Source organism: Mustela putorius, unplaced genomic scaffold, assembly GCF_011764305.1.
Source record: "Mustela putorius furo isolate JIRA1106 unplaced genomic scaffold, ASM1176430v1.1 tig00000228_pilon_pilon_pilon, whole genome shotgun sequence".
NCBI classification, from domain to species: domain Eukaryota; kingdom Metazoa; phylum Chordata; class Mammalia; order Carnivora; family Mustelidae; genus Mustela; species Mustela putorius.
In genome coordinates this window covers 38,765,299-38,778,063 of record NW_025421322.1, presented here as the reverse complement: position 1 = coordinate 38,778,063, position 12,765 = coordinate 38,765,299, and the positions used below count along the sequence as shown (strand labels likewise).

At 46.9% G+C, this 12,765-nt stretch overlaps 1 protein-coding gene across 10 annotated transcripts in view; it reads left to right on the top strand.

Annotated features, from left to right (window-relative positions):
* Positions 1–12,765, top strand: part of PTK2 (protein tyrosine kinase 2) — a 246,281-nt gene that overhangs the window by 39,009 nt on the left and 194,507 nt on the right. For 2 of the 10 annotated variants that reach the window (XM_045078188.1, XM_045078187.1), the window contains one exon: positions 1,313–1,365. The exons of 7 other annotated variants lie outside the window; for them this stretch is intronic. The gene's annotated coding sequence lies outside the window, so the exon portion shown is untranslated. Of the gene's footprint in view, positions 1–1,312; positions 1,366–11,231; positions 11,347–12,765 lie in introns of all 10 variants that reach the window. One more of the 10 variants, XM_045078185.1, reaches the window with a different exon arrangement.

Sequence of the window (12,765 nt, the reverse complement as noted above, 5' to 3'; positions counted from 1 at the left end):
TCACGTGTGAACAGCTGTCAATGTACAGTGTAAGTTTTGGGACTGGGAATGTGTAGATGTGTTTTACATTAAACCCTATAGGTAGTGATGCTCTTATTTTTGTGCTCTCTTATTCTTAATAGATTAATTTACACTTCTGTTGTTTACTTAAAGATAGTATTTGATTTCTGTAAAAAGCTTGGGAAATATGCATTAGAAAATCCCTGTACTTAGAGGTGGCTCTTAGGCAGGAATTCAAGGATACCAATGAGAGGAGTGCGCCTTAGGCATCTCTGAGTCTAGCCAGGCCTTATATGTACTTACAGCAAAAAACAAACGTACTCTCTCTCATAAATAATTTAAACGTGCTTTATGTAGACAAATTGCTTCGTAAATTTATTTTTAGCGTAATGAGTTGTGGAAATACTTAAAACCATAGCTGAACTAAATTATAGTTTCTCTAGGAAGTAAAAAAAAAAATGTAATAATGATTTTAAGAAGGAGATTTAAATACTTTTAACAAATTTTTGCAGTTCCTTGGTCCTTCTCCCCCCAGTCATTTAATGGGAAATAAAATAGATTTCTAAAAAAATATTCAAATTAGGTATATCTGTTTTTTAAGTAACTCCTATATTATAGGAGACCCACATTCCTCTCCGCTATAATTAGGTCATATTGTTCTCCTCTAGGATTAGATTCTGGATGTGCTTAGTCGTTGCTGTGAATTACCTTTCTATCTGTTTCTGATGTTTGCTTTTCTTGTTTTTAATGAACTGTCTTACTGTCTGTAAGATGTCTGGAAAGACTAGGGCACCTGGGTGGCTCAGTGGTTAGGCCGCTGCCTTCGGCTCAGGTCGTGATCTCAGGGTCCTGGGATCGAGCCCCGCATCGGGCTCTTTGCTCGGCGGGGAGCCTGCTTCCTCCTCTCTCTCTGCCTGCTTCTCTGCCTACTTGTGATCTCTCTCTGTCAAATAAATAAATAAAATCTTAAAAAAAAAAAAAAAAAAAGATGTCTGGAAAGACTGCATCCCGGAGAACAGTAGTCAATATTGTAACGGCTTTATTTAATGAACTGAAAGATGGTTTTTTCCCCTAAAATATTAGCTTTCTAAGAAGTTAAAAAAAAGTTCTCTAGGATACTTTCTAACTTAATGGATTGAAGGCTGCAGGTACAGGTAATCTTTTAGATTTCAAACTTTTGTGGGGCTTAAGTTGAAAATGTTATATCGTACTGCAGCTTATGAGTTTGTCTGCTTTTAAAATGTGTACACTAAAGGATATGTACCGTGGGACTGGTAAGTTTTGAGTTCCTTTTTCACATTGGCTCTTGCAGGTGCGCACAGGCCTTAGAAGGAGTTTCAGTTTGGGAATTAGACTGTCCTTGAGGTAAGTCAAGTTCAGTCTTGTCTTTTTCTCAGGTCAGTTAAGGTCCCTGGAATGTGACAACAGAGGAGGAACGTGCCCACAGTTGCCTTCCAGGTGAGATGGGTGCCAGCCGGTCGCTCCTTCTGTCTTCGTTGGGCTGTCCTCCACAGTGGGGTTCCCCGCTCATTCTATAGTCTTACCTTTTAGCCAGTTGTGGACTTAGTGACTGCTTTGCGCGTTAGCTGCGAATGTTGATGTATCTGCACTTGTTTTTCTCCCAGTGACCTCTTCAGGGGATTTGGATTTATAAAATTAAAATTCCCGCTGCGTCTTCTTGTGGTTTGCCCACAGTCGATTGTATTAGTTAAAAAAAGATTTGAATTGAGAAAGTTTTGGCCTACTCTTCAAGGATAAAAACATACTGGGAATTAAGATTACATAGATTGTCAGCACATTGAGAAAAACATATTTCCCTTTTGCTGGTTTCAGATAGTAGAGTGAATCTGAGAAAGAGCATCAGAAGCCAGTGTAGGACCGGGTCTTGGTTCTGGATCCCTCGTAGCCAGCCCAGTATGAGATAACCCTGTGTATGAGCAGGTGAGGGAACTTCCTTCTGGAAGGACTTGTCCAGTCAGTGGTTCCTGCAACCAGAGAGTCGCGGAGACATTGGAGCATGCGCGTTATTATACTAAGGGTCCTTCAGGGTAAAGGACGAGATGTGCACGCCCACTTCTGGGCCGGGGAGCCGTACCTCGGGTCAAGTGTGATCTCGATTCTGGATCCCTTCTCCAGGGGTTCATGTGAACGCTTTTTCCCAGTGTAGCCTGTGCTATAATGTGTGTAGTAGAGCAGCGTCCTAGAGCATTGCGTGGGTGGGAAATGTTGGCTTCTTTCTCCGTTCTGGTTCTTTCTGTTGTAGATGGCTTGCCTAACAGGTATACAGAAAGCGCTTATACATTGCTCAGGTTGTTCTGCCCTCCCCTTTTCTTTACAACTCTGGGTGCTGATTGGCTCTACACGTTACACAGACTCACCTCTGATTGTGTACTTAGGTTCCATGTGCCAACACCGTGTTTACAGTACTGCTTCTCTAACTCAGCTGGCTATCAGAACAATGAATGGTTGTGCTAGGTGTTTCTTTGGTTCTTTTAAAAAGCTTTTATTGTGGAAAATGTGAAATATACATAAAACTAGAATCAGATAATGAACCTTTTTCAGCCTTTACCGTGCCCTCACGTATTTAAAAGTAATTTAAAATCTTCCCTCTCAGGGCACCTGGGCGGCTAAATCATTTGAGTGTCCTCAGCTCAGGTCTTGATCTCAGGGTGGTGGGTTTGGGCCCTGTGTTAGGCTCCACGCTGGGTGTGGAGCCTACTTAGAGAGAGAGGGAAGGGGAGGGAGGGAATCTTTTCTCTAATAAAACTAGGTAATGTTTGATTTTCTAATTTCCCCATTTGTTTGAAGAGCCTTTAACCTGTAGGTTGGCGGATCGCTGACATTTCCCATTCCCTGCTTTGCACCGGTTCAATTTCATTTTTAAATAACAGCTTCTGTTGATGCTCTTTGAAAAAACTGTCATTTATCCTATAGACGTCACCACATTCTGAGTTCTGCTGATTGTATCATGTGATGTCGTTTAATTCATAAATTTCAGAACTGGCTGCTGGAAGCCCGACTCAGGGACGGTGACATTAGTCACTTGTTCAGATGGTGCTGTGATTCTTCCCCCTGGTGGCTTCCGTGGGCATTGAAGGTGGTGGCCTGGGTCCTTCCGTGGGAATCGCAGAAGCGGTGGCGACCGGACTCGGCCATGCCTTCCCTACTTGTTAGCTGGAGCTTTCTTGTTTGTTGGTTTACTGCTTGGGTATCCTGAAATGTATCCTGAAACGTAGCTCACACAGAAAACGTAGGATAAGTGCATAATTCTTACATTTACTAGTTTCAGAATGCAAGTGGTGACTTAGGCAAGTGAGAGTTATTTTTGGCATCATAAGTGCACGGATATTAAGATGACCTGTATATATGTATGTTCACACACACGCATGCATATGATGTGTATGTGAATTTACCGCCATCATTCTCTTCAGTGGTTGCCCTTCGTGGGTATCTTCTGTGTCCTTTAGAAATGGCTCCAGTAATTTTTTTAGAGTTTCTTATTTGTGGGCACAATAACATAGTTCCAGGCTCAGTTTCTACCCTTCTTGCCACAGACCTGAAATCAGCCGTCTCTCTAGGGAGCCTTAATTCCTTTCAGTGGAAAATGGTGTTTTGGGCTCCAGTATGGATGCTTTGAGGGTACCTTGAGGGTTTCACTGCTTCCAGGCTTGGCTAGGGCATACACGTCGGAAGTGCACATTGTTTAGAAAGAGGAAAAAAATAAGTCATGAGTTTACCTCAATACTTCCAACTTAAATTTAAGATTAAAATGGGGCACCTGGGTGGCCCAGTCAGTTGGGTCATGGTCCTTCTGCTTGGGTCATGGTCCTGGGGTCCTGGGATTGGGCCCCACCTCGGGCTCCCTGCTGAAAGTCGGCTTCTCCCTCTCCCTCTGCTGCTACCCTGCTCGTGCTTGTTCTCTCTCTCAAACAAATACATCTAAAATTAAAAATAATTACAAGATTAAAATGGCTTATTACTGAAGAAGTTTTGGGGTGCAAAGCCGTTAAGCATCTGCCTTTGGCTCAGGTCATGATCCCAGGGTCCTGGGGTGGAGCCCCACATCGGGCTCCCTGCTCGGCGGGAAGCCTGTTCTCCCTCTGCCACTCCCCCTGCTTGTATTCCCTCTGTCGCTGTGTCTCTCTCTGTCAAATAATTACAGTCTTTAAAAGCAAATTAAAATAGTTTACTTCTTTATGTTTGTATCTCATTTCTCTTTTGCTTAGAATCTTGATTCTAATCTTTTTTTTTTTTTTTTTAAAGATTTTATTTATTTATTTGACAGAGAGAGATCAGAAGTAGGCAGAGAGGCAGGCAGAGAGAGAGAGAGGAGGAAGCAGGCTCCCCGCTGAACAGAGAGCCCAATGCGGGACTCGATCCCAGGACCGTGAAATCATGACCTGAGCCGAAGGCAGCAGCTTAACCCACTGAAGCCACCCAGGCGCCCCTAGAATCTTGGTTCTTTTTTTTTTTTTTTAAGTTTTTTTTTTTTTTTTAAAGATTTTATTTATTTATTTGACAGAGAGAAATCACAAGTAGACTGAGAGGCAGGCAGAGAGAGAGAGAGAGGGAAGCAGGCTCCCTGCCGAGCAGAGAGCCCGATGCGGGACTCTATCCAAGGACCCTGAGATCATGACCTGAGCCGAAGGCAGCGGCTTAACCCACTGAGCCACCCAGGCGCCCTAGAATCTTGGTTCTTAACACAAGCACGTTTATGTCATTGCTTCCTCGTTCATGTGTGTGACACCTGTGTGTCATTTCAGAATCACAGTGCCAGTGTCACCACTGACAAGACCTCTCAATGCATTTGAACCTGCCTTCTCTGTTTCGTCTTGGTTTCATTTGTATTATCACTAAAAGCAGTGTTAGATTTCGTTACAGCGCTCGTATGCCGTGGGAGGTGTCACCGTGGGACAGACAGACATAGCTCCTCCCTGAGGTTACACCACCACTTTGAAAGTTAGGCTAATGGGTTTTATTTTTGCTTTTGAAGGTTAGGGAGCAGTGGGAACTGGCGGACACAGCTGACAGGAGGATCACCTCGTTCCCACACTTCAGACAGTAGTTTGGCAGCGCTCACTAACGTGGGGTGAGCGCACGAGCCTTGTGGTACCATTCCAGGCACACACACAACAGAGATTGTGCACGTGCAAACGAGTGATTTGTAGTAGTCCCGGGGGGAGCTAGCCCCCCGCTCAGCAGCGGTAGAGCGGGCAGAGGATGGAGGTGCGCCCGCATGACGTGATGGCCAAGCGCCATGGCCCAGCACAGATGCTTCCCATAATGTGCTTTAAAAAAATGGCTAAGCCCCAAAGAGTACGTACTGTGTGATTTTCTTGTAAATTCAGAAACAAAAGGACATTTGGGAATGTCCACATTGTAACGTATACGTGTGTGTATTTCTCAGTGTAGCTCGCCTGGACCGCTGTGCTGAGTGCGGCCGCCTGCGTCCCCTGTGTGCTCACTTCTGGCCCCAGCCCTGCTCAGCGGCGTCATTTTTATAATAACGCCACTTGACAGTACACTGTAAAACCTAGTTACGTGTAATTGTAATCTGTCTCCCCTGATAGAATGTAAACTTGATGTGGGCAAAAGAATGATCCTAGAGCCAGTGGCAGCTGGTTGCCTTGTAGTAGTACTGGTAGATTGAAACCAAGTGGGGGCGCGGTGACACCGCAGAGATCAGCAGACGCCCGCTGGTCTGGCTTCTCTCACTCACTCCCTCAGACCCACTTGTCGAATACGTACCAGGGCATCCTGGCGTCTGTCTGTCTTCATACAGCCCTGAGGTCTTCATGGTGTCTGAACAGTGCCTGGCATGTGGAGGTGCTCACCAGATTCTCAGACGAATTTTATTACTGAAGAAGTTTTGAGGTGCAGATGGCAGAAACTTACACTAGCTAAAGTGGAAAAAGGGAATCTATCATTTTATGTGACTTGGAATGTATTTAACAAATAAGTTACGGGTTGGTATCTGGAAGTAGGTCTCTAGAAAGTCAACTAAGAAGAAGAAGTACCCATAAATCCTAAAGGAACTGTAACTACTGTCGAAAATAAATGAGGAGGAGTCTAATAATTCTTGGATCTAGCCTTGCTTAAAATGACAAGAAATGAAAAATCAGCTTCTAGTCACCCCCCACCCCCCGCCCAAGCCCTGAGGCCGTTGGTAGTCACGTTCCTTCTCCCCAGCCCGCAGCAACCAGCCCCGCATCTCTTGGACTCACAGACTTGCCTGGTGTGCCCATGGCGTGTCAGTGGAATCCTACATCCCGTCTGTGGTCCTTCGTGGCCACAGCTCACTTCGGGTCCATCTGGTAGAAGGTGTCGGCGCCTTGCTTTTTATTGTGAGTGGTGTGCAGCCATGAACACCCGGCCCTTGCCCCTGCTTGTTAAGCCCATGGCTCTGGCCTCTGGCCGCAGCTGTATGTGCGCCGAGCCCCGGGGGCCCAGCCTCTGTCTTGTTCCCCAACTTGACAGATGCGTAGCAAAGGTGGAAGCAGCCACGGAAGCCCGGTCCGGGTTCCTGCTCTTGACCTTCTGGAGCTCTCACAGCCTCTCTCGTCCCCCTGCCCCAGCAGCTCCCTGGGGACAGTATTTCATGTGCTTTTCACCACTTTCTCCTGCCGGCTGTTGCGTCGTCTTGGATTCCGAAACCTCTCCTCTCCTTTTTCATTTTAGTGGTTAGAGATTGATTTCTTGAGCTAAAAGAAGGGGAAAGGAGGAATCTTGGAACACGTCAGCCAGTCGGGCCCCGGTGAGGTTCAGTGTGGCTTGTGGACTTGAGGTGTTGCTGCTGGCCGTCCGGCCCTTTGGGCTGGAGTAGGAAGGAAAGAACGTGTGTGATTTCTGCCACGTCATGGGACATGGGAATGTCTGTGATCACGCATTGATTTTGCTAATAGATTTTTAGGGCTTGCCTCCTTTATTTAAATTTAGACATTTATAAGTCAAGGAGATGGCTGGTCCAATGTAAAAAATTCATTGTAACTGTTTCAAGTAAGATAAGGCTCTGACAGTTGAGTTACTGTGGTTCTGGTCCTTGAAAAAGAAGCGTTAGATACCTTTAAAAATCGACTGATTGTATTTAACATGCTGTGGGCAGAAATGTTTCTAGTTTTACAAACCCCTTAGGTGATAAGGCCTGGGCGTGGGGAGACTTGGAGTTGAGGTAGACGGAGCCGCTGGGAGAGAGTGAAATGTGGGGAGGAACCAGGATTTTGGTGAGGCATTGGTGGAGCCAGCGAAAAACCTCAGTAATCAAGATAAGTAATAGCTCGATGCAGTGTTTTTTCTTTCTTTTTGCACATGAATGCAAAAAAATCTGTGCTGAACAAGCTACCAAAATTTCAAATAGAGATAAGGATCAGTGTCACTCATTTTTCCTTCACCTTGCGTGCTCATGTGTAGCATGCCCCTTACTCTGTCTTTATTTCTACTTGGAGTTTTGGCTTTTATTTTCCTTATTTCTTAAGGTGAAAACATAGACAACTGATGTTTTTATCTTTTGTTTGTAATTTTGTAAACGTCTGTGAGCGACCTGAGCACGTGCCAGGAAGCGCATATGAAATACCACAGTCTACATACTCTTCTATACCTTTTTTATTATTTAAAATATGTATCTTTGGGTGCCTGGTGGCTCAGTCAGTCGAGTGTCTGACTCTGGATTTTGGCTTGGGTCGTGATCTCAGGGTGGTGAGACTGAGCCCTATGTAGGGCTCTGCTCTGGGCAAGGAGCCCGTGTGGGATTGTCTCTCTCGCTGCCCCCCAGCTCCAGCTTGCATGCACTCTCGCTCTCTCAAAACAATCATAGTATATATCTTGAGAATCTTGCATTTAGGGCTGGGAGTTGCAGTTTTCTTTTCTACTATGTGGACTTTTTTCATCGAAGAGTGTTTTCCAGTACCAATGAGACATTTTCACCAAATACCTTTTTCCAAACTTTATTGACTCATTTCTCTTCTGCTGACACATAGGCCGTTCCTAGTTTTTCAGTTTTGTAAATAAACCCATGACTCATTTAAGCCTCATACTGCCTTAGACCTTACAGGGGGTTACTGGAGGTTTCTTACACAGTCTGCGGGTGCTGTGACCGACGTGCTTGTCTTCTGGTGGGCTCTGAACTCCGCAGGGGCCAGGACTGGGCCCGTGGTGTTTTCAGACCCCTGGTGCGAAATTCACCGCACTGCCAGGGAAGATGCAGACGACACGCTGGCTTACGGCACTCTCACAGCCCTTCCCGCTTATAATTCTTGGTTCTCATTACAACTGTCCTTGACTTTGTTTGACTGATGAGAAAACCAACAGAGGAGATTTTTTAATAAGTGCCCAGAGTCTTCTGGCTAGTATGTTGCCACGTGGGGATTCAGGGAGTACTTAGCAGTAGGCTGAGTGGACAACATCGGACTTTTCGGTTGAAGGTAATGGGAAGATGAGTCAGTTTGAGCTTGAACTTGATTTTACAAAGTCTGATCTTAACCGTGAGCCTCAGCTCCCTTTTTCTTGAAAGTAGTGTTGTTAACCTTAAAAATAAAACTGCCACTCATTTTACCAGCGAAAATGGGTTTATTCCTGACATTTCAAGGCTTTCCCCCTCATCTACAAAAGTAGACATAATTATATCTGCCACGTTTTGTAAAATACACAAGAGACACTCCCTTCTTTAAAAAACATTTTTTTGTGGTAAACAAAAAACACGTAGCATAATTTATCATCTTAACCATTTTTAAGTACTGTTTGGTGGTCGGACGTATATTCACGTTGTTGGGAACCAGATGTCAACACTGTTTGTCTTGCACATCTGAAGCTCCGTCCCCTTTGTTTTCTGACGTGATGGCACCTTGGGTCACAACATTTTATGTTCCCACCCATGGAGCACAAGGGTTCCAGCTTCTCCATGTCCTGGCCAACACTTGCTATTTCCCACTTCCCATTTAAAGAAAAATATAGTAATCATCCTGATAGGTGTGAGGTTAGTTTTAACTTTTTTTTTAATATTTTTTTTATTTATTTGACAGACAGAGATCACAAGTAGGCAGAGGCAGGCAGAGAGAGAGGAGGAAGCAGGCTCCCCGCTGAGCAGAGAGCCTGATGCGGGGCTCGATCCCAGGACCCTAGGATCATGACCTGAGCCGAAGGCAGAGGCTTTAACCCACTGAGCCACCCAGGCGCCCAAACTTATTTTTTTTTTTTAAGAATATTTTTTTTTTTTTTTTTTTTTTTTTTGAGAGAGAGAGTAAGAGAGAGGGAGAGCATGAGAGGGGAGAAGGTCAGAGGGAGAAGCAGACTCCACATGGAGCTGGGAGCCCGATGCGGGACTCGATCCCGGGACTCTAGAATCGTGACCTGAGCCGAGGGCAGTGGCCTAACCACTGAGCCACTCAGGCACTCCAGTTTTAACATTTTTTAATGATAAAAAGTTTTAGGGAGAATTGGAAAAATGACTCTAAATTTCTTGCTAAGTGGGAAGAGTATCTGTTGATACCAGAGCGAGGAAACCAAAAACATGGAGGAGGGCCTTTGACCAGAAAACTCACCGCTATGTATCTGTGTTCGAGAAGAGGAACCACCTCCTTCGGGGCTATCCTTAGGAGACGGCTGGGGGAGGACCGGACGCCAACGATGCTCCTGATCCTTCCTGAAAATGGGCAGCGTAGGTGGGAGACGGGTCCCGCTCGCCTGCAGGGCCCCTGCCACCCACGGGCCTTCCTGTGTGGCTGTGTGGGTGTTCCCGCATACCCGACTGCCCACGAGCCACCGAGGTTTTCTCTGTCGCAGTCCTCACAGGGCACCCGGCTGTGTGCTCGGTCAGGCGAGTGGTCACACTGTGGGTGGAACGCGCTGACCGGGTCAAGTCAGCTGTGGCGACAAAGTGGTGCTGTGAGTCGGCTGCGTATGTGCAGGCCGCTAGAGCAGAAGCTACAGAGTTTATTTGGTGGTGGCAACGCTCAGGTAAAGCGTGACTTGACTGTCTTTTAGTGTGTGTTATTTGGTCAGTATTAGCTAGGAGCACCCCTCTGTTTTATGACACTTGCAGTTAGGTTGACAGTTTTGGCAAGTTTCTGGAGCTGTTCTGTGTTGTCAGGCCTCTGCTAGTATATTTGAAAAACTCAAGTGGCATCTTCTTTGAGGTCTCAGGGGCCTTTTTTTTCTTTTTAATTTGGTGGCAAGTAACCTCCCAACAGTGTCTAAACCTAGAATTTAGCTTTCATCTCCTCTGTGGCAAAACACACGGGAGGTGGCTGTTCGTGTCTGGGAAAATACTCTAGTTGGGTATTGTCGAAATTGATAATGACTTCAGAATTTTCTGCCTCTCCAGAGCTGCGCTTTCCCTTCTCTCCGACACGCCTTGCGTTGCTTCATTCATTGCTGTGCTTGTTTCCTGGTGCTGGTGCATCTCCCCAGTCCCAGCCTCGTGTCCAGCATGTCCCGCGGTGGCCTGATCTGCAGCCGGGGGCGGGATTGCAGACTGCGCAGGACTGTCACGGGAGCCGCCGGATTGGGTGAATGGGAGTGTTGTGTGTGGATGAGAGCGGCCTGTCGTCTCCTATTCCTGCTGTGATTCACTCATCCTTTATGCGCCAAGTGAGGCCTGTTCCCTGCTTCTCTGGAAGCCTTTGCAGCCTCCAGAGGTAGTGTCATTACAGGTGGTGGCTTGAGTTTGTGCCCTGACAGGTGTCCCTGTGCTGGTGCCAGCTCTTCCAGTGACCACTTAGCTGTGGCATCAGACATGCTGCTTCATTTCCTGTTTCCTCGGTATGTCCGCGTGTCCGTGTGGCTCGTGAACTTGCTGGTTGTTGGTGAATTCCTGCAGCAGGGGAGTGTATGACGTCCCGCCCCGCCCTGCCCTGCCCCGCAGGAGGTCTGTGGCCTCAGACAGGTCACTCTGCGCCCTGCGCTTCTGTTCATCATCTCTCACACGGTTGGGGGTGGTGGTGGTGGTGGTAGAGGCCCCCTCACGGAGCTGGTTGTTAATACCCGAGTCCCTGTGCTTGAAGTATTTAGGATAGGGCCTGGCGCGGCGTGAGCCTGGCCTGCAGCGGCATCCACGTTGTGTCAGTGGCACTGTGTTTTTGGTGTTGTTTATGCTGCCGTTCGCCACTTGATGACAGGCGCGGAGTCACCGCTCACGTTAGGTATTGCCGTTGTCCTCGTACGGGTGACGGACTGAGGTTCAGGATGGTGAAATGAGTCTTACCTTGTCTCACAGAGCTGGGGTCCTTTGTGTCTTTCAGTGAAATGTAGTGCCTCCCTCGGCTTCCCCAGAGTTCCTTCTGCGCGAGAGGAGGGAGAGCGTACGGCGGTTGTTGGAAGCTGCAAGGACCGCGAGTAACACCGTCGCCGTTTGGAGTATGTTGTATTTCGAGACCTGTTACCGCTGTGTCTTCAGAACGTGATTATATCCTTCCTCACGACTAAACTTCTTTAGTCCTTAACAAGTCTTCATTTTTGTTGATAGATTAAATTTTCAGAAAAGTTATTTCTGTCTTGTGGTGGAAATAGTGAGGCACAATGACAAAGAAGTGATAATTCTGTGAGTCTTACAGAATTAAGTTCAGGATGTGATGCCCGGCTTTGGAAGTGAGGGCGTGTTGTGGTGGTCAGCTGCTAGTCGGAGCTTTCGTGGTGTAATGGTGTTGATTTTACTTGAATCTATAACTCTTGATTAATGCAAACATAGAAGAAAGGTAAATTTTGAATTCTGTATATATAATATGAATTACAGTTTTCTCTCACATTCCTCCCATTAGCTGACTTGAAAGCATTTACTGGGGCTTTGCTCTTCCAAGAAGTACTGCCCTCAAGTCTTAGTAAAGCCAACAAATAAAACCGTGTAACTACATGAGAAACATGAGAGTCAGATATGGCTTTGGTGACATTTATAAACAGCTTCTTTTTTCTTTTTTTAAAGATCTTATTTATTCCTTTGAGAGAGAGAGAGAGCAAGCACGGGGTGGAGGGGGCAGAGGGAGAGGAAGAAACAGGATCCCTGCTGAGGAGTGAGCCCCACCTGGGGCTCGATTCCAGGACCCTGGGATCATGACCTGAGCTGAGGGCAGAGGCTTAAAACCCACTGGGCCACCCAGGTGCTCCTCCCCCCCTTTAAGATTTTATTTACTTGAGAGAGAGAGAAGCAACTTTTCTTCTGAATAGTTCTTCCAGGGACTTTCTCACCTAAGGCTGGTCTCTGTAGGGGAGCTGTGTTGGGCAGAACTGCACACATACGGAGGGTCCTGGAGTTCCCTTTTCTGCTTCCTGATCTGGCGCATCACCTTGTTTGCTGGATTTCTGTCTCATCTCACACAGCATTGTCACTTACGTTGTATGGAAGTTGGCCGCGGAAATTCTCCCGGGAGTAGCAGACCGCTGCAGTCCGGGATGTGTTTCTGACGGGGGATGGGGAGAGGTGGTCCACGTGGTTTCCTGGATTCTGGGTCAGTTTCTCTACTTACTCACTCACTCAGTGCGTACTCACGAAGCCCCTGAGCTGCGAGCGGCCTCGCAGGTGGAGCGGTGCCGGCGTCGAGGCAGGCCACGCCGGTGCTGAGCTTCGTGCACGTCCTGACACCAAGAGCATCTAGGTGCCTCGCTGTGGCCACGGCCTCTAAAAGAGAAGAGAGACTCCCCCTGCCATCTCCTTGTTACCTGGAGGTGACAGATGTGCACAGTGTGGCCCGTGCCTCTTACTGACCACCTCAGTAATAAGGCCCAGAAGGCCGTATGTGCAGAACACACCAGATTCTTTCCTGACATGGAGACTGGGGTGTA